This window comes from Euprymna scolopes, chromosome 19 (genome assembly GCF_053919585.1).
Source record: "Euprymna scolopes isolate OS-2025 chromosome 19, ASM5391958v1, whole genome shotgun sequence".
NCBI lineage: Eukaryota > Metazoa > Mollusca > Cephalopoda > Sepiida > Sepiolidae > Euprymna > Euprymna scolopes.
Genome location: NC_136500.1, coordinates 144,641,585 through 144,666,824, shown reverse-complemented (window position 1 = coordinate 144,666,824; position 25,240 = coordinate 144,641,585). Strand labels below are relative to the sequence as shown.

The following is a 25,240-nucleotide window of genomic DNA, read 5'->3' as shown; positions in this document are numbered from 1 at the left end:
CACAAAGGTGAAAATCTCATATTGACCTAAAAATGTTTGCAATTAAACCACAACGAGACCGGGTTGCACGTTTTAGTTGAAAATAAGTAATACTGAAAAGGTTTGGCGCTTCTACACTATTAGGACGAAATTTGGGAAATCGTAATACTGAATTTCACATGAAAACAATGGTATCTACATATTTCTCGTATTTTTAAGAGGATTATATGAAAATCTCACGAAAATCGATAAGGTAGGAAATTATTTATTAAAAAAAAATGAATTTGAAGGAAATGATCGCAAAACATACAAGAGTTCAAAAGCGAGGTAATTTTTCGTTTAATTACAAACAAGATGGTGGCAATTTTTTTATCTGCTAACACGATTAAAGTTGTTTTTTGGGGGGGAGTAGATTTGAGTATTTTTTTTATTTTTACATTTTCACCCCAAACAAGGCACGTTGCCACTTGATGTACTATCAAGGACCTAAGTTGTAGGGGTACTATATGTGGAGTTTTGTATATATGGAGTTTAGCAGCAAGATGTTTGTTCACATTACCCTTGAACTTCTGTATGTCAGTACAGTTGGGGAAACAGAAAAGCGGAAGAGAATTCTAAAGTCTTGCAGTTCTGGGGAAGAAGCTATTAGAGTAAAAGGCTTTCTTACATCTAGGGATCTCAACTGTATAGGGGTGGGAGTTTGCTGCTGGGGTTTATCGGGGGTATTTTCGTCGAAGGATTACAAGGGCTTGTAGTTCGTGAGAGCATCCATCATTAAAATACTTGTAAAACAGGCAGAGTAATGCAATATTTCGTCGGTGGGACAGTGGCTGAAGTTTAGATGACAATTCGGGACCTATTAAGTTGGCGACTCTCTTTTGGATCCTGTCCAGGGCGAGAGACTAGTAGCAGAGGCACCAGCCCAAATGTGACAGCAATACTCGATACACGGGCGAATGGTGGCTTTGTAGAGGTACAGGATACTTTCAGGCGTAAGTAACTTTTTAGCACGATAGAGAGAGCCCACTTCTTTGCCGCAGCTTTAGCCATAATCTCGATGTATCAATTCCAACTCATGTTTCCTGGAGTTTCCAAGGAGCTTAAACAAAGTTCTCTCAGGTAAAGTATCTCTAGCCATAGCTATGGGTGGCTGGTAAGGTTTCATGTAATTATTAAAAGAAACGAGCTTTGTATTGGCAGCATTGAACGATACCATCCATTTTTGCCCCTATTCCACTACAGACTTCCTCTACAGGTCTTCCTCTAGTGTTTTGGCCATTACCTTCGATATGTGCTCATTAGTTTTCCACACGTGCAGGCTATAGAACGTAGTATCGTCGGCAAGTATACCCATCTCAGAGACAATTTTATCAGGCAAGTCATTTATGAATATCAGAAATAACAAAGGTCCAAGAATCGATCCTTGTGGCACACCCGCATTTATATAAAATTTTTTGGACATACGCCCATCGAGGACAATCTGGATTCTTCTCTCATTTAAGAAGGATCTAAATATGCTACGCATTCGTCCAGTAATCTCATAGGATTTTATTTTCATCAGAAGACCATCGTGCCATACCTATATAATCTCGATGGATCTATTTCAACTCATGTTGCCTTAAATATATCAAGGGCTACTGCCCTAACCTCCCCTGCTTTATCCAGTGCACAGATTATAGTTAAAAGACAACGCAGACATAGAGAACTGCCGTCCGAGCTTACTTTTATTAGAGAGCGCACATGCCTAAAGGTAGATAACTCTTAGAGTTATGTCCCTTTACTTGTGGGCATCACATCCCTCCCCATCTTCGTGGGAGGGCCTGTCTTATTTTACTTTTTTTATTTTATTTTATTTATTTTTTTAACTTACATTATGAAGTCTTTGAGTTTGGCTGTGAGCAGTCTTTTCCGAAATTGATTTCGTCTCGGTACTTGGTCAGCTATTTGTGTTTTCGGCGTTTCCAGGTCTTCTGCGGTGTATGGATTGTACTCACCTACAGAGTCAGATTCGGAGTCAGGGGTTTCATCCCTAAGTGTTATGCGTTTTAGAAAAGAAGAGTTTCTAGTTACTTGGTGATTTCCTCTCTGAACCGTTATCATACTTTCCTTTATTTTTGTAACGGTATATGGTGTAAGGTTGTATAAATAACAGCCATGACTCCTCAAATACTCGGATACACGGTGGACAAACAAAAATAGCAGACAGCTGGTCTGCCACTATTATGAATACGTTTCAATACACCCAACTTGTCCAGCCCGAGCTAAAATGTAAAAATGACACAATATAAACCAATATGTGAGAGTATGCAATACCAAGATGATAATAGAAATTCACTTCATTAATCCTCCTGCATCCCCTCGTACATCTACTAACGAATCTGTTTTCAGTAAGTCTCAATGCCACTGGAAACGTAAAAAGTCTCGTTTTGGACACTGGTGCTAGTATCCATATAATTGCTAGGCGTGTATACCATTATTTAAAATACAAACCACTTGTACACAACATTTCAAGTCGGATATTCACATATACGTCCAGATAGGCAAAACCTGTTTGAGGATTTATTGATGCCTCTATAGAATTTTGTGACAAGTCTTATAAAGGTAAAATATTTGTGGTTGACAGTAAAAGTCCTTTACTTGGACTGCAGAATTTATTTCGTGCCAACTCTGTCGAAAGAAAAGGTATGATAGCTTTCATATTTTTATTCCTTGTTACCTCACAATTCCTGATGAGTTTCCCAGTCTTTAACGGAAAAAAATTATGGATGTGCATTTATTCCACATTAACGTTAGTAGTGCAAAGACACTATGGAATACCACGTGGAGACAGAACTAACGCGTCTCTAAAAAAAGTAAACCAGGTGGCGTACATATTTGCATCGAACTCAGGAAGGCAAACGAATCGATCCAAATGATAAAACATACAATGCTGACCCCAGACAATTGCAAACTTAAACGGTTAGTTAAACAGCAAAGTAAACCTCTCGAATGTATATCACCAACTAGAAATTAACAAAAAACAAAATAATCACAGCATTCGCCACAAATGCAAACTTATTTGCTACAAATGCTTAGTTTTTGAGTAAATTCAACTATATTTTTTAGATATTTCAGGAGTCAAAAGCATCAGATGACATCGTAACTCACAAATGCGACCAAACCTCGCATGATAACAGCATGACAGCCACACTGAAATGTCTATAGAATGCAGAACTCAAGCTGAATTAAGAAAATGCCCTTTTTGTACGATAATAATAATAATAATAATAATAATAATAATAATAAATTATAGTACAGCATATTTCAATAATCAATTCTCAATCTGGCACACATAGTTTGGAAACTTTAAATCTTACCATAACACACCTTTAATGCAATTACGAATACAAAGAAAATACAAGGAAAAAATATTATTATAAACTTAACTTTATTATAAGCACTTAATTTGCTAACATACTTTCAAAAAACATTCGAGAAAACATTATTTATTAATAACTAATAACATTTTATGGATTTGATAACAAAATAATATGGGAAAACCAAATTTTATTACTTATCTGTTAATGTTATGGCGTTAAAGGGTAATAAAAACGAAAGGAACACAGGACACTTAAAACCAAACATGTATTCGCATATATTACAGGCAAGGCGGGTTGAGCGATACCATTCCTCAACTATTGGGCGTTTACACACGACTTGCTTAGCCGCGTACCAACCTATGACTCTGGCCACCAGTACTCCTTACGGGAAATAACGTCATGAGATACCCCATTAATCCCATGGAGGGGCGTCTCCAACAGTTAGTCAACAGAAAATAGCTGAAAACTGAACTCATAAATGAAGAAAATTAAATTTCACAAAACGCTGCAAATGTTAGATGAGGTTGACGCTGATAAAAATAGAAATATTCCAATGATTCTAAACAAGGTGTTAACCGATGAAAATCCAGCACATAGCATTACAATGCTTATGCACTGTATAAAATAGAAATCGGAATATTTGCTTTCCAAAATCATTGCAACAAATCTGTTTAGGGTTTATCTACAGTAAAATAACATATAGGATTATAAGAAAATTTTTGAATGTCTTGAACATGTTTTACAAAGATTTTCTAACTCCCAAATCAATCAGTCATAAACTCCCAAATCAAACATAACTCCCAAATCACGCAGTCATAAATTCCCAAATCAGTCATAAACTCTCAAATCAGTCATAAACTCCCAAATCAGTCATAAACTCTCAAATCAAATAGTCATAAACTCCCAAATCAAACAGTCATAAACTCCCAAATCAAGCAGTCATAAACTCCCAAATCAGTCATATACTCCCAAATCAAAAAGTCATAAACTCTCAAATCAAACAGTCATAAACTCCCAAATCAAAACTATCAGTCATACACAAATTTTAATTGTTAAGTTACTGACGCCAGTGTTAAATGAGGTTACTTTATATGCATGACTTATTAATTTATGTTCTCTTTTTCGGAGTTGATCCAGAGTCCATGAAGAAAATAAAAAAGTAGAAAACTGTAAAAATTAAAAAATCACTGAACATTTATGTCTCCAGTACATCAAATAATAACTCAAAATATAAAAACGATCACAAATTTCATGAGAGTTTCTATTCAATATTATGTGTGTAACAAATATTTATTAATTTTAAAGGCAAAAACACACTACATATAACATAGTTTATCTACAAATTATTTTGTACAGTTTGGTCTGGTTCTGTATAATTTGTAATATTTTTAATTAAGACAGTTGCCCCTACCACAATAATTATATTACTTACTTGCAAGTTTACTTTGTTTTCAAGTCATTTATTGATTCGTTGAGATAATTTTAATCTGAATGTTTTCTTAGGTGAAAACTATTTTCTCTTCAGATTAAGTATAAGTTGTCATTATACATCGTATATTGGCAAATGGCATCATGCAGGACAACATTCCCAATAATGCAACATCTATAAGAAAAAACACCATTTGTCAATTGATTGATAATTTTAAGTGATATTCCAATGTCGGAATTCGATTAAAGAATTTAATATATTTTCCTGATCATTATCTCTCATTCATTATGTGATGTCCAAGAGTTGTATTCTTTTTTATCCAAAGTATTATAGACAAAACCTTCTCCTTGGTATTTAATTGAGCAGATAGTTGACACTTTTGTTCTGGTCTTGTAGGCGATCTTGTCTTAGGTTGTAAGCGTTCGCTTATTTAGTGAGTGGCAGATTTAATAGACACGAGTGAGGCATATTATCATATGCGTTTTTGTAATTAACCCAAACAATGCTTAGATTTCTGATATTTTTTGTTCTAATCAGCATTTTGCTTGCTTGTAAATGATAAATTTATTCTTATTTGCACATTAATTTGAATATTTAATATTTCATGTAAATCATGTGACTGACTGTGCATGTTGGCGATATGATGAAGTTTAAATGTACAGAAAAATACTATTTCAGCAAATTAAGTCACATCACTTGGATATTCTATGATGAAGTTAATTCATAACGATTGCACACAACTTTCATCATCACGTGGTGTCTGGCCTGATACAAGCATTGATGGCTCAGCACTCCATCTATCTCTATCTCGAGGCATTCATGAATGGTTACTCATCATTTTTGGTGTTGCTCAGGTATTTAGCCTGTCAACGTTTCTCACCATTGTCCTCTGCTTCTTCTACCCATGATCATTCCTGTCAAGCTAATATGTTCTATTCCGCCTTTTCTGTAGACGTGGCCTATGAATCTCATTTGTCGTTTGCATATTGTTCTTATTAAAGACCTCCTGGTTTGTTTTGTTTCTGCTCCAAATTATCCTAAGAAATCAAGTTTCAATTGCCTCAAGTCTTTGTTTTTTGTGCTGTTGATGATTGTCCTCCACCCACAACCATATAATATTCGGAGTATTCTAAATTTGGCATCTATTTTAATGTTTCTGTTGGTCATGATTGATGACAACTTCTTGAATTAAGAAAAATAGTAAATAGTATAAGAGCAGGTGGCTTACTCTTTTGTTCTAGTCTTGTTGGCGATCTTGTAAGTTGTAAGCACTCAAGCAATTATTCAATAGCCAATTTACCTGCAGACAATAGAGTACGGGGAATGAAGATTTGGAAGATACCTTTTACGGTGTTGATGTAAGGGATTGCTATTGTTCAAAGAAAAAAACATGTGTTTTAGTAATTAATCCAATCACTGCTGTCTTTTTCTACAAACCTCAATAATAATCTTGTAAATCAGCAACTGATTCTGGATTCTAAAACAGTTCCTTTTGCATTCTGCTCATTCTTATTTTGAAGTATATATGAGAATTGTATAGAAGACGGCTAAAGAAAAGCATGTGTCGTAATCTACTGGTGTGTACACACACATATGCCGTGCATATATACATCTTAAGCGTCTATGTTACCATGTTCATGTAAATGTGTTTCTTGATGTATATAGTGTTCTATTTTTGTTTTGTTAGTATACAGTGTCTGCGGTTTTTGTGTGCTTTCGTAACACTGCTCACAACCGGTACAAATAAGATATGCTCGATGTCTTGGTGGTTGTCATGCAGATGGAATATCTTTTTTTTTTATATGGTAGTCACTAACTTATCAAGGCGTGGAAGCCACTCGGGGATAAGAGTTATTGCGTGTACAGTAATCAATGGGATAATATCATAGTAATTGTTAGCAAGGGAGATTTGATAAAGTGTCTTAGTTAAGGGGGTGGGTTATCACAGGAATTTGTTTATGTTGGACTTAAAGACATCCAAGTTGTTATCAGGTGGAAAACAGACAAACGGAAGAGAGCTCCACAGTCGTGCAGTTCTAAGAAAGAAGCTTTGTTCATGGAATCTATATTTTGATTTAGGCACAGATAAAGAGTGGGGAAAATTATTGACAGTGGTTTGAGCTAGAGGAGTGTTTTTCGTGATTGGCGAGTGGGGACCAGAGATTGGAGCTCAGTCGAGCACCTGCCATGGAAATAATGATAAAACAAAGACAGGCTCGCAACATCTCTTCTGTGGGAGACAGGTTGCAGGGAAGAGAAAAGAGCACCCCCACACTAAGCTATGAAGTCTATTTTGTACTCTGTCAAGGTAGCATAGACTGTTTTTAGCAGCTCTCTATGAACATAACACTATAAAACCAAGTTATATTTGCATATAGCTTTATTTCTGTCTCAGTTGTGCTCAATTCTGTGTTTTATACATCGTTTTTAATTGGTCCATCTGCTTACATGAATTGCAGAAACAAAATCTATATCCAATCTGACAATGCGAACTCGGACTGACTTTCGCCCTAACTAGATGATTATATGATAACTTGTTTCTTTGTTTCATTCTCCTACATCGCATTTAAAAACTATTTGTATGAATTTTATTTTGATCAACTTGCATTCCAACATTCTTTGTTTATTTTGCTCAACTCTGGCAACTTGCTAATAAACCAGGAGTCACAATATGTAACGATGTTTGTTAGTGACACAATATATTCATCTGTATTGTTTAATAGTGTAGTGTTTCACTTGTGGCTGTGAAATTTGTACCGCGTATCAGTAGACATGCTCCTGTGGATTCCATAGCAGTAACTAGTCTTTAGATTTGCTATGATATGGGTTTCTATAGACAGAAGATTGATAGATATTCTATATCGAAATTTTGCGATACTACTTTTACAATCTGGCAGTTATTCTTGGCTCTGGCATTTCAGGTTTGCTTTTATAACAGAATCATATCTAAGATCCACTAAGACTCTTAATTATTTTTGCTTAGTGTAAATTATTATTGGTAATTAATGAAAACCAAGATTAAAATCCTCTACCTCTTTGTATAAATCTTAGTGATAATCTTGCTAATCAACAATTGGTTGTTGATACGAAAACATTTCATCCTGCTTGATCTTTTTTAATATACACTCCAGCCAATAATATTTCATAGACAAATATATATCCAGAACATGGTTCCCCGGATATATTTGCCAGATAATTTTTGATGTTTTCTTTTTTTTAATTTACTTCAGTGAGTTTTAAAAGATCAAAGGGATTCCTTCTGGAGTTAACAATTGATTAAATTGCGATTTGCATTTATATGAAAGTGTTCTCCTAAGAATGGACATTGCTCCCAAATGTATTTCGTTACAGATTTGTCTTCCATTGAGTCTTTCCAAGTATTTCTTGCGATTTTTATATTAGGCTAGTTGCGCTATTGAAATCCAGAATAATCTTTGTTTCAAATCATTTTTTATTCTAATATTTTGTTATTTTTTCATCTGTTTTCTTTCCTCTCGAAATCCATGTTGCTGGTTTGTCGTACATCTCCGCAGTATTTTCCAGTTTGACGTCCCCAAAGTTTTCATCAAACTTTCTGATTGAGCTTTGTATAGGTAGACTTTCAAAGTTATCCTGCACCAGTTCCATATCTGGTATGCTTTTGATGTACTGCTCCATCCTTGCTATGAAGGCTTGATATGCATGGTATATTTGTGAGGCAGATATTCCCTTCTTTTCATGGTACACACATGCTTTAAAAGAATATGGCTTTTGGCAATTATTAGTTATTTTCACAACACTTTATTCATGAGAACTGGAATATTGACACAGTAAACAGGAATATAGTTTTTCAGCTTTTATTTTACAGCAGTTATATCAAATCAAGCGGAGCATATATTTTACTTCATTAAACTTAAAATATATACTAGACGTTGCTTTTATCAGAGACGTTGCTTTTATGACTTGCATCTGTTTTTTTTACAACAGTCTGGTCTTCTATTTCTTTAGATTAGTTCATTTTCTCTTAAAACAATTTTTATATTTCAGAGACAATGTGTCGTTTTTACACAATTTTTTACTTACTCATATTGTTATAATCTTGTTTCACCAATCACGAGTCCTTTCAAGTGTGTTCAATGTCTAGCTTTAAATTCTTATATAAACACATGCAAATTCTTAGGAAAAAAAGGCTATAAAATATTTTGCAATATTTTGTATATCTTTTACTAATTGTGTGTGTTTTTTTCATATGTATCACTAAACTTGATTAAAAAGAACAAGAATATTCACATATTATGCAAAAATATTTTTCACCAGTGTGAGTTCTCAAGTTTCACTAACGATGATTTTTTTCTGAACAAGAATATCCATATGCTGTCGGGCTTGATGGTCTTGTATTTTATACATCTGCCCACCTGTATATCTTTGGCATAGAACGCCGTCACTTTTCCATTTAATGTTATCGGTAACGGTTCATGTTCCCAGATGTGCAATGATATGACAAGTTACATCTCTCCACATTTCTTCCAATGACGGTATTTACATACTTTGTTGTGGTGGACTGTGTAAAGACACTTCACCAATAAGATTGGGCATCAAGATATTAGGTGGCTTGGGTTCTAAATCGCTGAGTAGTAAAATCTGCACTGGCCATATGCTTGTACACCAGCCATTTAAAAAAAACAATTTGTGAGCAAGCCCTGCTCTTAACTGGCTGTAATCAGTCTTTACTTATCAAAGGAAAGTCTCCTACTTTTGAGCCATAGGAGTGAATCATGCCTGTCTATATACTCCTGGTTACACTCTTCCAGAAAGTTTCCTGTTCTTTTATTGTGTTCCCATCCTTGTATTCTTGCGTCTATCTCGTTTTCTGTGTATTTTTTCTTGCAATCTGTGTTGGTGGTTCATCATACAATTCGGCTGTAATTTCCAGTTTTTATTAAGCATTTGTGATTGAGGTTTGCTTGAGTAGACATTCATTGTGGTCCTTCATTATTTTCATTTTCATATCTGTTGAGCTTTTGATGTACTGTCCTATGTGTGAATCTTCATATGTCTTACTAAGTCTGATTTTTTAGAACTTGAATAACCACACACTTCACAAGAATATTGTTTTCTTCTAGTGTGAGTTCTCATATGTATCAGTAGAGAGGATTTTACAGAACAAGAATATCCACATACTTCACAAGAATGTGGCTTTTCCCCAGTGTGACTTCTGATATGTATCACTAACTTTGATTTTTCAGAAAAAGAATATCCACACACTTCACAGGTATGTGGCTTTTCCCCAGTGTGAGTTCTCATGTGTTTCACTATATTTGATTTTACTGAACAAGAATATCCACACACCTCACAAGAATGTGGCTTTTCCCCAGTGTGACATCTCATATGTATAACTAAGTCTGATTTTTTGATACAAGAATGTCCACACACTTCACAAGAATATGGCCTTTTCCCAGTATGACTTCTCATATGTATTACTAACTTTGATTTTTCAGAGCAAGAATAACTACACACTTCACAAGTATATGGCTTTTCCCCAGTGTGAGTTCTTATATGTATCACTAAGGATGATTTTCGAGAACAAGAATATCCACACACTTCACAAGTATATGGCTTTTCCCCAGTGTGAGTTCTCACATGCCTCACTAACGTTGATTTTTCAAAACAAGAATATCCACACACTTCACAAGTATGTAGCTTTTCCCCAGTGTGAATTCTCATATGTTTTACTATATTTGATTTTTCAGAACAGGAATAACCACACACTTCACAAGAATGTGGTTTTTCCCCTGTGTGTGTTCTTATATGTCTTACTAAGCTTGATTTTTCAGAACAGGAATAACCACACACTTCACAAGAATGTGGCTTTTCCACCATGTCTGTTTTCATTTTTGTCACGTTTATTTATGAAAATCAAGAAATCCTCACACCTCAAAAGAATTTTGCATTTCTCAAGCAGCAATCATGATGTTTACTTAAATCTAATGCTTTAGAACAAGAATATCAACAAAATTTACAAAAATTAATTTTCTCATGTATGAGTCTTTATATGTTTTACTGAATTGAATTTGACAAAACAATTATCTACACACTTCATATGAATATAGCATTTCCCTAATGTGACTTCTCATATGTCTCAATAACTGATCTTCCAGGCCAATAATACCTACACACATTATAGGAACATTATTATTTTTTTTTAATTTCTATTGTCTTGTATAACTTTTACTAAATTATAAAGTATAAATCATTAAATGTTGAACTAAATCTGATGATTGAGCATTATCAACAAACTTGACAAGAATGTTGCTTTTCTCCAGTGTGAGTTATGTTTTACTCATATGTTTTTACTATCATATGCCTACCATTTACTAAGTCTCATATATTTCAACCGAGAGATCTTTTTAAATTGCTACCTCAAAAATGTATTCATAGTGTGTTTCTTTACAACAAGACTTTTCTTAATTTTTTATTGTTTCCAGCTCTGTAGAAAATATTGTCTTTTTATTTATTTGAATATTTAACTAAAAATTGATATTACCTTCTATGTTTTTGTCACTGTTTCACAAAATTCGTTACATAGTAATTCCCAGTATAATAAATCTTCCAACAGCTGTCGCGGTAGTCAATCAAATAAAGATGAAGCTGTTCATAGAATAATATTTAAAGGAAATGATACTCCATTAATATTGAATAATAGTGTCCGATCAGGAACATCTGTAAAAAAATAATGAAATTCATATTAGTTTGTTTATCATTGTCAATATTATTGGATAAATCTAAAAAAGACATATGAGACACATTAAAAAAAAATGATTGGATATTTTCACACAACTTGACACAAAAGTAACCAAGTATTTTCTAACTTGAAACAGAGCCAGTATGTGATATATCCATCTATAGCCTTGAGCCCCTGGAGGGGCACAGGCCATCTACAACTTTGTAGATGCTTTTGTAGCAACTGAAATCTTTTTTCGGGGTGAGGGTGCTGGCCGCATGCCCAACCTTCCTAGACGGTACATACAGTGCCTAGCCTTCCCAAATAGTCACCCATCTGGTACTAGCCAGGCTCAACATTGCTTAACTTCGGTTATCTGGTAAGAACAGGTGTGTTAATGTGATTGTGCCGTACATATAAGTGATATATGAATATACAAAATAATAAAAATATTGACAATATCTTTTTGATATGTGATTGTTTATTGTACAAAGGACACTGATTTGGTTAAAAACGCTACAGTGAATTCTATACATTTTAATGTTTATTTATTTTGCTGTTTTTTGTCTTATATATTTGTCAATTTCTCAATCATATTATTCGATCTAAGGTTTATTTGAGGAAATATATCTGTTCACCTCTAATTCATCTAAATAAAAAAATTATTTGTAAAAACAGACTTTTAACTTATATAGTTGTTAATACTTTAAATATTTAATTTAAATATCGAATTTTTATAATATGCATGAGGAAATAATTTGAGGAAATTAAGGTTAGGGATAGACCTTTTTAAAAACGGTTTTCTCAATATTGCTAGAAAATTAATTACACCGAGAGTATCCTAGACATTTACATTACATTAGATCCTGACTTTGGAATTTTTCTCCCTGTTTTCTGCTTCTCTGGCTGTACTGAAATGCAATAGTTTAAATATAATGTGAAGAAACATCTTGCAACTCCCCTGTTTGTAATAGTCCAAAATAGTAGTCTCTTTTTTTTTTTTTTTTTACATGGGTGTCACCACTTATCAAGGCCCAGAGGCCACTCAAGGATAAGGGTTAATAGGTATACATTAGTCATTGTGATTTCAGCATAGTAAACAGTGGGAATTTTGTAACTTGGATTACTTAGGGGGACGATTCAATTAGAACTTGTTCACATTGGACTTTTTCTTTTTTTTTTTCATAGGTATCACCACATTATCAAGGCCAATAGGCCACTCAAGGACAAGGGTTAAAGAGTGTACAGTAGAAATTTGACAATATAATAATCATTAGTAATGATAATTTGTTAAATTTGATAACTTATATGGAACGGCTCATCAAGAACTTATTTACATTAGACTTGAAGACAACCATATTGTAGTCAGCCGGAAAGCAGGAAAACGGAAGACAATTCCACAGGCGTGCAGTTCTAATAAAAAAACTTTGTTCATGGAATCTACGTTTAGGTTTAGGCACAGATAAAGAGTGGGGGGGATTATTGATAGTGTTTACAGCTAGACGAGTGTTTCTTGTGAAAGTTTTGCGAGGGGGGACCATAGATTGAAGCTCAGTCGAACACTTTCTATGAAAATAACGATACATCAGAGACAAACTCGCAACATCTCTTCTGTGAGATAGAGGTTGCAAGGAAGAGAAAAGGACATCTCCTACGAGGCTATGAAGTCTATTTTGAACTCTATCAAGGCAGGACAAGTCCTTTCTAGCAGCTCCTGCCCAGATGTGGAAACAGTATTCCATCCTTGGACGTACCTGGCTCTTATATAAATAGAGAATTGCATCAGCAGTGAGATATCTACTGGATCGATAGAAAGATCCCACCATTTTTCCAGCGGCCTTGGCAACAGATTTGATATACATGTTCCATTTAAGATCAGGAGTAATGGTCAAGCCCAGAAGCTTGTCAAAACTTGAGGCCTCCTGAAGACGAGAGCCATTCATTTCAATTGATGCCAGATGGGGATCAGAATGTTGATGATGTAAAGAGAGAAGCTTGGTTTTAGATGCATTAAAAGTAACCAGCCACTTCTTTCCCCATTGTACTACATGCTCAAGATCAGAGGATAGAGAATTGGAGAGAACTTGGTCGTTTACTGTCTTAGATGTGCTACCATAAATGGTAGTGTCGTCAGCATAAATGTCTACAAATGATGTAAGGATGTGATTTGGAAGATCATTAATGTAGATCAGGAAAAGAGTTGGGCCCAGGATGGATCCCTGAGGGACACCGGCATTAATACTGTGAGCTTCTGATTTTTGCCCCTCAACTACTACTCTTATGAACCTATCAGAAAGAAATGATTTAATAATTGAGAAGACATTTCCAGCTATACCATAGCTAGAGATCTTATGAAGTAAACCTTTATGCCATACCCTATCAAAGGCCTTAGATATGTCAAGAGCAATTGCCCTAGAAAGGTTGCCTCCGTCGAGAGATTTGCTAATCCTATGAGATATAACTGTAAGCACATCTGCTGTAGATCTAGCAGAACGGAAACCATATTGAGTGTCACTAAGAAGGTTATTTTTGTTGAGATGGTTGATTACTTCTGTATTTAACACAGATTCCAGCAACTTACTCATGACGCACAGGAGACTTATTGGCCTGTACTGAGAGGGAGATGAGCGATCACCTGAATTCTTAAATACAGGGCATACTGATGAAATTTTCCAGGGAGATGGGAAGCAATTCACCTTAAGACAACGTTTAAATAGTTTTGTAAGTATGGGCGCTAGTTCAGGTTGAAGTTTTTTGAGTACTATAATTGGAATACCTTACCTCTAGGTTGTGATACGTTTCGTTTGGAATGAAAAAGAGTACAAATGTCTTAAATGTTTTATCTTTAAATATCTGTTCACATCTTGTTAATATCAACGTAAACATATTTTTATTCTCAGGCGTTTGCACACCCATTTACTTATTGATGCTTCTATATGCAGCAAAGCCTTATACACTAATACTTGTTATGCTCGGATTGCAAGATTTTGGAATTCCCTTCCTGTTTTCTGATTCCCTTACTATAGTGAAATGCAGAAATTAAAATGTAATGCGAAGAGAACCTCGCTACTCCCCTTATTGATGCCTCTTATACTATAATAATTGTCACTCTCAGACCGCAACATTATGAGGACAGAATATTAAAAAACAAATAAACATTTAACGTAACAATTTAGGTTTTATGACAATACAATAAATGCATGTAGATTGATGCTGACGTTTTTTCTTGCTGCAGCAACTGCATTTTGTATTTCTTTTATATTTCTCAATTTGCCAATCCTATTATTCCAAACTAATTTTTAGTAGACATATCAGTTTACATCCAATTCAGCTTAAAATTAGATTATTTATAACAGCAACCATTTATATTATTAAAACTTTAATGCTTAAATGGGATTACAAGCTGCATTTTGTGAACCAGTTTTTGTGACAAGAATGAATAGATTATTAGCATAGGTGTTTCCAAACAAAAAAAACCTATGGCAAAAAAACTGTGTAGTAACAAACAGAAAAATAACATGCAGTGTAAAAGATTATGTAATTTAGATCACTACATAAATTGTTGGGCTATGAATAAAAATTAAAGTAAAATCGAAACTTGTAAAAGTAAAAGTGAAACTCGCTCTATTATACTCTACTACGTTCAAGTCAAGGGCTGTGTTACCTAGTCGTATTTTGGGACACAAAGCTATACTAGTAAGGGTATTAGAAGCCGCATTTTGTTTCCCAGCTTCTGTTACAAGGATGAACAAACGGATTAATAGTTATTCAGAAGGTGTTTTCCAAACAGAAAAAAGCCAGATGGCAAAAAAATATTATGCAGTACAAAAGAGAAAAAGAACATACAGTGTGAAAAAATAATGTGTAGTGAAATCATATAAATTGTCTATAAAATAAAAATTTAAATAAAATCTCATAACACTGATTAATAGTGATTCAACGGTTAGGTGTTTTCCAAACAGAAAAGGACATATGTAGTGAAATCACTACATAAATTGTCAGACTATTAATAAACATTTAAGTATCAGGGGTGAATCCTGAAACTCAGCGCTCGCTATGTTATGTTTTTTTTTTATGTTAAAGTCAAGGATTGTGTTAACTAATCTTATTTTGGGACAAAGTTGCTGAAGCAGAATATTTTTGTGTATTCGTAAAATGGAAAACATTTCAGTTAATAATGAATATGGTTGTGTAAAATTAAGAAAAAGGAAAACAGAAGTCCCATTATGTGTATGCATTGGACAGGGTTGGACAAGAAGTAGCGAGCAAATCTGTATCTTTGACGATTTTTGGTGCTAGTCATTGTTGAATTTCGAGACATGCATTTATTGGCCCACTGCTACGATTTTTCTTGAGTTGAACAAAGAAGACAAGCTATTTCGTCTATGGCCACCAGCCTGAACAATATGATAAAGCTGTTTAGTGGAGAAGGCGAAGTGAACATAGTGGCGAAACTCCAAAAAGGCGATGTTTCCACAGTGATATGGTTGCTCCTGGAGAGGGATGCACTAGCCCTATACTTGGAGCTGAGCGAGCAGTAACAAGATGATGCTGATGCAATAAAAGTCAGATTGATCCAGGCATTTGCCGAGGGCCTGTTCGAGGCATTCAACAGATTAAAAGAGATGAGGAATACATTGATATGTATGCTAATGAGATTAAAATATTGGTGGAGCTAGCAGGAATTAGGGGGCAGGCACTGAGTCATGTGGCCAAGATGGCATTTGTTCCCGGGTTCCCAAAGTGGATTTCCAAGCGGTTGCAGCAAATCAAGACCTGAAGGTGAGCAAGCTGCAAAAATTTTAGTGAGCACCCAACCCTCTAGGTCCATAGGAATGGTGGCAACAATGTAGAAGTATTTGAGCAAAAGCCTTCCGAGACTACACTGTGCATGTTTCAAACGTAGGGGCCCACATCTGCAGAGAGATTACAGAAGTTCTTGGAAAGGACGGGGTGCCACAGGTGTAACCAAAGTCGTCATATGGCAATGAACTGCATGAGTCCAGGAGGAGCCAAAGCGCCAGCAGTTTCCTTGACTTGGAAATAATGGCACGCTTGCAGTGGATGCCCAAGCAATAGATCATGGTGCAAGGACAAGAAGTCATAGCCTTGATTGACACTGTCTGTACCACTACTATGGTGCACACAAGCCTGGTTGGAGGATGGAAAAGGAAGGGTGAAGTAGTGGCATTCAATGAGTCACTAGTAAAGTGTCAAGAGAGGACGATCATCACGATTAAAATTGAGGGTCATTAGATAAAGGTTCATGCAGTTTTCACCAACCAACTAACACCTGGCATCCAAGTGATGGTTGGAATGGATGTAATATATCGATTTGGAGGTTTTACAGTCAGCAGCAATGGTGTGAGGTTTAGACCGGCTGGGTGTGTAACAACAGAGTGGATGCCAAAAAAAGAGGATGTTGCTGCAGTATCTGATCTGGAGAAATCTGGAGTGCAAGAGTTGCACAATCTGCACCATATGGTATTAGAAAGGATGTTTTACCTGGTAAGAAAAGTTGACCCAAATGTCGCCAAAATACAAGTAAAGCAAGTGGTTAGGACTTGCGACAGGTGTCAGTCAACTGACTCTGCTCCAAGCATGCATGTAGCTGGAGAACTAGGTGTGACTGGGACCAAGGAAAGATTGGCAGTTGATGCCACCTATTACAGGGGTGGGCTTTACATGACAATGATCAACTTCAGGCCCCGGGCACTTCGCCCTATGGAGAAGGCTGAGAGATAGAACAGCCCATTAAATAGTAGCAGCTCTCAACATGGTGTTTCTGGAGTGAGGTCTTGTGGAAGAGCTGCTAACATACAACTGTACAGCATTTTGATTGGTAGCAGTTGTGGATGTACTGAAGAAATGAAATACTCATCAATTCTTCAGAGCTGCCTATAAACCCAGTTGCAATGGGATTGTGGAAAGAAACCACTGGACAATAAAGGCAGTGGCAATGAGGGAGAGAACCTTGCCCGAGCAAGCTGTCTACTCATACAATATGCCACCTAGATTGGGACAAATGCAAGAAACAGTTCCACACCTGTCGGTATTCATGTACTCCTGGATGCATCCCAGGGTTGAGGTAGCAATTAGGGAGACAGACAGAGACAGCAGGGACCATCAAAATCTGGGATGAAGAATGGGTGAAGCCACATGGGCACGATATACCACACAGTGGAGCAGAGGACACGTGACCAAGAGTAATACGAGTAACAACATTGTGGTGTACAGGGTACCAAGACATGTTCTCAACATCAGGTCAGTTGAAAGTGAAACAGTATAAAGCAAGGCACATCAGAAGCCAAGGAGGGAAAGACGACCGCCACAGTGGATGCAGGAGTACGAAATTTAATCTAGAGATAAGGGGCGCATGTTTTCTAAAGTTAAGAGAAAGGAAAACATAAGTCTTACCGCATATGTGCTTCGAGCAGGATTAGGCAAGAAGGAGAGATCAAAGATAGCGACTGTAGTTTATTGATCTGTGGTCTTGTAAAGTTGTGCAAGATCATGCTGCACACATGCAAATGGAGGGGGGATTAGAGGCTGTATAAAAGCAGCTCGAATCAAGTAGTAGCAAGCGAATCCCTATCTTTGATGATTGTCGGTGGTAGTCACATTTCTGGATTTTGAATCATACGTTGGCCCACTGCTATGATTTTTCTCAAGGTGAACACAGAAGAACAAATATATTTGTAATGTAAATAAAATTTAAATTTCTAGTAAAATAAATCACATTAAAAAAATGTAGTGACTTAGATTTGCACATGTGTTAAATACACAGGGAACTGATTTTCACAATTCACCGTTGATTGTTGAACACATCTTTAATCTGAAGCTGAAATTTTCGGTCCTTATGCAACTGTACCAAAACTAATTATACAGGTACACAATAGTTTCGAATTTTAGAAACTAAAAAGTATACGGTTATAAACATATACCAAATAAAAATATGTTACTAATATACAAAAAATCGAAATGAAAAAAAATTCTAATATAATTTTACTAACAAACCAGGCATAAAAAAATTCAAAATCTACTTTTTCTTGACTATTACATTTACACAGACGTTAAAATATTAATCAGTGAAGGAATTAAAATACATATGCAAGATTTTAGAGTAGGGGATCACTTTCCTATATAAATTTAACATAAAATGAACACCTACTGCATTGATAGTTAGTGATACACCAGACATGTAACTGGTTGCAGGTCTAAATTTTTTCAGCAGTTGGTGGAGAGGATTTTTGATTTGTCATTTTTACATTTGTTTAAGAGATAAGAGCCCACATGCTGTTAACTATTCTGTACCTTTACCTAACAATTTAATAAACAAAACATACTGAAAAACATTGTTTTCTTAAATTTTGATATTCAAATTCATATTTGATATTTAAAATTTTTTTAAACCTGCCACCTACTTATTTTTTGTTTCATATTATATTTATATCATATTTTTGTTTCATATTATATTTATATCTGTTGTGGAGACACCCACTAATTAATAAAGGTGGGTGAGTGAGATATATAAAAGTGTAAATCACCAATACCAGGGGAGTTCTGCAACGACCGCCAAATAGGCAAGACACCTATGTTGCCTCCAGTTAGACATGCAACACGCCACCTGCCGGAATATCTCCAACTGAAGTATATCTGAAGACATGTAAATATGTATACAACTTCTCTTCCTAATATATTATAATCATACCTTTACTTTCCGTGTCCTTGTTAATTATTTGTACAGACACAATATGATATTTTTGTTTCATATTATATTTATATCATATTTTTGTTTCATATTATATTTATATTATATTTTTGTTTCATATGATATTAATATTTTATTTTTGTTTCATATTATATTTATGTTTTTTTTTGTTTCATATATTTATATTATATTCTTGTTTCATATATTTATATTTTATTTTTTTTCATATTATATCATATCATATTTTTGTTTCATATTACATTTATATCATATTTTTATTTCATATTATATTTATATCATATTTTCATTTCATATTATATCATATTTTTGTTGCATATTATATTATATTTTTGTTTCATATATTTATATTATATTCTTGTTTCATATTATATTTATATTATATTTTTGTTTCACATTATATTCATATCATATTTTTGTTTCATATTATATTCATATTATATTTTTGTTTCATATTATATTCATATTATATTTTTGTTTCATTTTATATTTATATCATATTTTTGTTTCATATTATATTTTTGTTTCATATTATATTTATATTATATTTTTGTTTCATATTATATTTATATTATATTTTTGTTTCATATTATATTCATATTATATTTTTGTTTCATATTATATTCATATTATATTTTTGTTTCATATTATATTCATATTATATTTTTGTTTCATATTATATTCATATTATATTTTTGTTTCATATTATATTCATATCATATTTTTGTTTCATATTATATTTTTGTTTCATATTATATTTATATTATATTTTTGTTTCATATTATATTTATATTATATTTTTGTTTCATATTATATTCATATTATATTTTTGTTTCATATTATATTCATTATATTTTTGTTTCATATTATATTTATATCATATTTTTGTTTCATATTATATTTATATCATATTTTTGTTTCATTTTATATTTATGTCATATTTTTGTTTCATATTATATTCATATTATATTTTTGTTTCATTTTATATTCATATCATATTTTTGTTTCATATTATATTCATATTATATTTTTGTTTCATTTTATATTCATATCATATTTTTGTTTCATATATTTATATCATATTTTTGTTTCATATTATATTTTATTTCATATTATATTATATCATATTTTTGTTTCATATTATATTATACTTTTGTTTCATATTATATTTATATTATATTTGTTTCATATTATATTTATATCATATTTCTGTTTCATATTATATTATATCATATTTTTTATTTCATATTATATTTATATCATATTTTTTATTTCATATTATATTTATATCATATTTTTATTTCATATTATATTTATATTATATTTTTATTTCATATTATATTATATCATATTTTTTATTTCATATTATATTTATATCATATTTTTTATTTCATATTATATTTATATTATATTTTTTATTTCATATTATATTTATATCATATTTTTTTATTTCATATTATATTTATATTATATTTTTATTTCATATTATATTTATATCATATTTTTTATTTCATATTATATTTATATCATATTTTTTATTTCATATTATATTTATATTATATTTTTATTTCATATTATATTATATCATATTTTTTATTTTATATTATATTATATCATATTTTTGTTTCATATTATATTATATTTTTGTTTCATATTATATTTTTGTTTCATATTATATCATATTTTTGGTTCATATTATATTTATATTATAGATTTGTTTCATATTATATTATATGATATTTCTGTTTCATATTATATTTATATCATATTTTTGTTTCATATTATATTATATTTTTGTTTCATATTATATTTTTGTTTCATATTATATTTTTGTTCCATATTATATTTATATCATATTTTTGTTTCATATTATATTTATATCATATTTTTGTTTCATATTATATTTATATTATATTTTTGTTTCATATTATATTTATACAATATTTTTATTTCATATTATATTTATATAATATTTTTTTTCATATTATATTTATATCATATTTTTTTTCATATTATATTTATATCATATTTTTTTTCATATTATATTATATGTTTGTCTTATAAAAAAATTATGTTATTTTTATTTCAATTTTAAATTTGGAAAGGGGAGATTTTTATACTCATACAAGGTAGAACAATAAAATTGTCGCCGTAGAAAAGATGGCATGATTGCATTTCCATTTGATGCAAACTGGTTTTCTTTTTTTGCTACAAATTATTTACTAGTAGGCCAGTTGTGTACAAATTCCGAGAGCGATAGGAGCCATCTATCATGTCTGAAAGTGACACAAGGTTCAACGAGCAAGATCAGTGATGCGCCACTGTACAACTCATGCTCTTTATTATCCAAGGTATGACAGCAGGACAATTGCCAGAATCATCAAAATGCCAATTTGGATTGTTCAACACTCGACATCACAGCTCATTACATGGGAGAACCCACAGGTATGGGCTTTGGTATGGTTTCTAGAGGATTATTATTTTCTTGTAATGCATGCAGTGTTACTATGTGTATCTTCGCTACGTGTGAATAACATGTCTTTATATTTCTTCTATTATCCAGGTACCCAATGACCCCTTGATCATTGTGACACACTAAAAAGTAATCTGTACTTATCTAGTTTTAAGTGAGGGTCACATCATGCCACCTCACATCTTTGAAGTCGACTTGAAAGTCAACACCAAAATGTACCTGAATGTGCTGAAGTGTGTGGTGATCCCCTGGTGCAATCAGGTGGCTGCTGGCAAACCCTGGGTGTGGCAGCAGAACTCGGTCTCAGCCCACAAGTCCAAAGAGACTCAGGCTTGACTTCAGAAGGAATGCTACGACTTTGTACACTTCTCTCACTGGCATGCCTCCTCCCCTGACCTGAACCAGCTGGATTATTTTGTTAGGTCATACATTGAGAATATCACCAACATGACCTCTCACTATACCAAAGCAGGCCTGAACCAACCTTCCACTGGCACTTGTAGAAAGGGCATGCTCCAAGTTTCGGACCCGTATTGGGGTGGTGACTGAGGTTGAAGTAGACTACATTGAATAGATGTTATTTCTACTACATAATCAAGTTACCTGAACTGATTTTTTTCAATAAAAGTTTTAAAATAAAGCTGTGGAGTTGTTTTCTTTAGGGCAACAATTTTATCATTTTACCCTGTACATTCTATTTTTTATAGTTTTAAATAAAACAATTCCTCTCCTCATTAATAATAATGTTATTATTTAGAAAGCTATTCTTAACATGAGAAATGAGGTATTTGCTAACTAATGTGTACTTTCACCAAACAATTTCTTAAATACAAAGGACAATGTTGTATTATAATGTATTTACTTAGAGAAAATTAGTATCGAGTCATGTTAGAAGTAGAAAAAAAAATAAACGGTCATCTGGGAAGTCCAGATAATCTTTCAAAAATTGAAAATTAAATGAAATAATAGTAAAATCCACTCAATAACTATGAGCGTGACACCTTTTGCAAAGTTTGTTATGTCCAACGATTTCTTACAGTCTTTTTTGTTTATTAACTTGTTAAGTGAAAGTACAGAATAGTTAACAATGCATTGGATGTGACCACTATCCAAAAACAAAGTAAGAAAGTAAAAACTGATATGAACCCTCCTCTCCACAAAAATAAGAAACTTTTAACAATTACTCGTATCATTGACTGCTAACTGGTCATGAAGTGAGTGCTCATTTTACATTAAATTTATATAGGAAAGTGATCCTCACTCTTAAATATTATATATGTCTTATTATTACTTCACTCCTTTAGCAGATATTTTAAAGGTTATTGAAATGGAATAACAAAAATAAAGTCAATTTTTATTTTTTAGGGGATAAATTATGCTAGGTTTAAATTGTAAAGATTTGCCAGTGAAAGTGCACTGGGGGACCACCCGAAGACGATCAATGCACGGTTGCCGCACTGGTTGTTCAATCTGCAAAGGGTATTTATTCCGAAAGCTGTTCTTAACATGGGGAGGTTGGGGGTGTTTATTCCGAAAGGCATTTTCTCATTTTCAACCTCCTCGTAATCAACTTTTTAAAGGTAAATCTTCGGGTGGTCCCCCAGTGCACTTTCACCGATTTGCCAATATTTTTTTTCTACATTGACTTACTGATAATAAGTGACCGCCAATAAATATGGACTTAGTTCATGTAAACTTTATAAATGAAATTGATCCCTATTGTAAAATATGTAATATTGGATAAAACTTTAAAAATTCAAACTTTATATTCTCAAGCGATATAATATGTAAGTGTAGACAGAGTTTTTTTAAATTATAAAACAATTAAATACGTTGTTCTGGTTTGTTTTACTTTGGCATCCCTGTTGTTCTGCTAGACTGTGAACATGGCGGTGTATGCAAAAAAATTCGTCCCCAGCAATGTTTTAAGTAAAACATCATTGCTAGTTTGTTTTTTTAATTAAAAAGAGATGTTTTTGTTGGCTTACATTACAAACTTTATTTGAACATTTTAACAAACCTTTACATACATAAAAAATACACTTTGTACACCTTTTTATAATATATAATTTTTTAATTTATTTAACCAAAATATATGATGAAAAATCCTCCCCGTTTTTTTTTTTTTTTAAGATTTTTCCAATTATTTTTATTTTTTGTTTTTGAAAATGAAATTTTTTTCAATCAACTTTTTTTTTCATTTGTGACTTCGCCACTCATGTATTGGATACGTTTTTTTTTTAAATTCTTAATTAAAATACATGAGAAATGTAAAAAAAAAAAAATCTTTTTGTTCAATAAATTAAAAAAAATATTATAAAAGATCCATAAAGTCTATTTTTAAGTATGTAAAAGTTTGTTGAAAAGATCAAATGAAATTTGTAATATGAGTGAAAAAAACACATCGTTTTTTTTTTTATTAAAATTTATTTTAAATAAAAAACGAGGTGTTCTTTTTTTTTATTATTAATTTTATTTTATTTTTTTGTCAATGACATTGATGTTTGACTTAAAACATTGCCGGGGAGATTTTTCGCATACACCGCCATGTTAACAGTTTCGCAGAACAGCGAGGTTGCCAAATTAAAACAAAGTCAATGTCAGATTGAATAATATCTTTTTAGATTTTTTTTTTTTATAGGAGATTAATACTTTTTTAATTATTGATTATAAAACATGGCAGAATCAATATATATATATATATATATATATATATATATATATATATATATATATATATATATATATATATATATTAATGGATTGCAATAAAAATAAATTTATTTTAATGTTGAAGATTATTTTTAAAGTTATTGAAAAAAATTTAAGTGTAAAAATGAAAATGATACAAACTTACCTTTCTTTCCAGGAATTCAATATAAAACAAAAAACGGGATAAATTCTATTTCTTTTGTGTTCAAAACAGAAAATTTGTTTTGTTTGTTAGGATTTCTTTAGTAAATTGATACAACTTTTGTTTTGTGTGTCCAATTCATTAAGAAATAAAATACACGAGAAAAAAAATCAAAATTAAATGATGAAAAACACGATTTAAACGTGAAATTACTTAAAAAGAAAATCAACCGCTAAAGAACAAAGAACTTAATCATCGTAAAACGGTGTAATCATTATTTCGTTCCTCGTGTAAAAATGTCTGTTCATGCGTTAAAGTGTATTAAATTGTTTTCGTGCCAAGTTTAGGTTATTGATTTGACAATATTTCAGACTTGTTGGGGTTTCTTTATTAAATTTTCTTTTTCTTTTAATTTTTAATCAACTTCTTTTTAATGTTTTAAACAATTGAAATTTGTTTATTTATTTTTAAATAAAAAAAAAATTATTAAAACATAAACAGTCGTGTTCTCGTTGAGTAGTTTTTTTTGGGTTTGTATTACTGTACACATAGATTCGAAAAAGTTGACAAAAAACAAATATATAACAAAGAAATGTTATCAAAGATAAGATAAGTTACTTTTATTCCAAACTGGATATATTTTTCGTGTTTTTATTCAATGTAACATGTTTATTCAGCTCGAAAAACATACAGTGTTTACCGATGTATTGGGAAATT

At 32.4% G+C, this 25,240-nt stretch overlaps 1 long non-coding RNA gene across 1 annotated transcript; it reads right to left on the bottom strand.

Annotated features, from left to right (window-relative positions):
• Positions 1-4,591: 4,591 nt before the first annotated feature.
• LOC145240029 (uncharacterized) lies at positions 4,592-24,775 on the bottom strand. The gene is made up of 2 exons (XR_013862473.1): positions 24,527-24,775; positions 4,592-11,466 (listed from the first exon to the last, which is right to left on the bottom strand). It is a non-coding gene; the product is annotated as an uncharacterized LOC145240029 (long non-coding RNA).
• Positions 24,776-25,240: the final 465 nt, after the last annotated feature.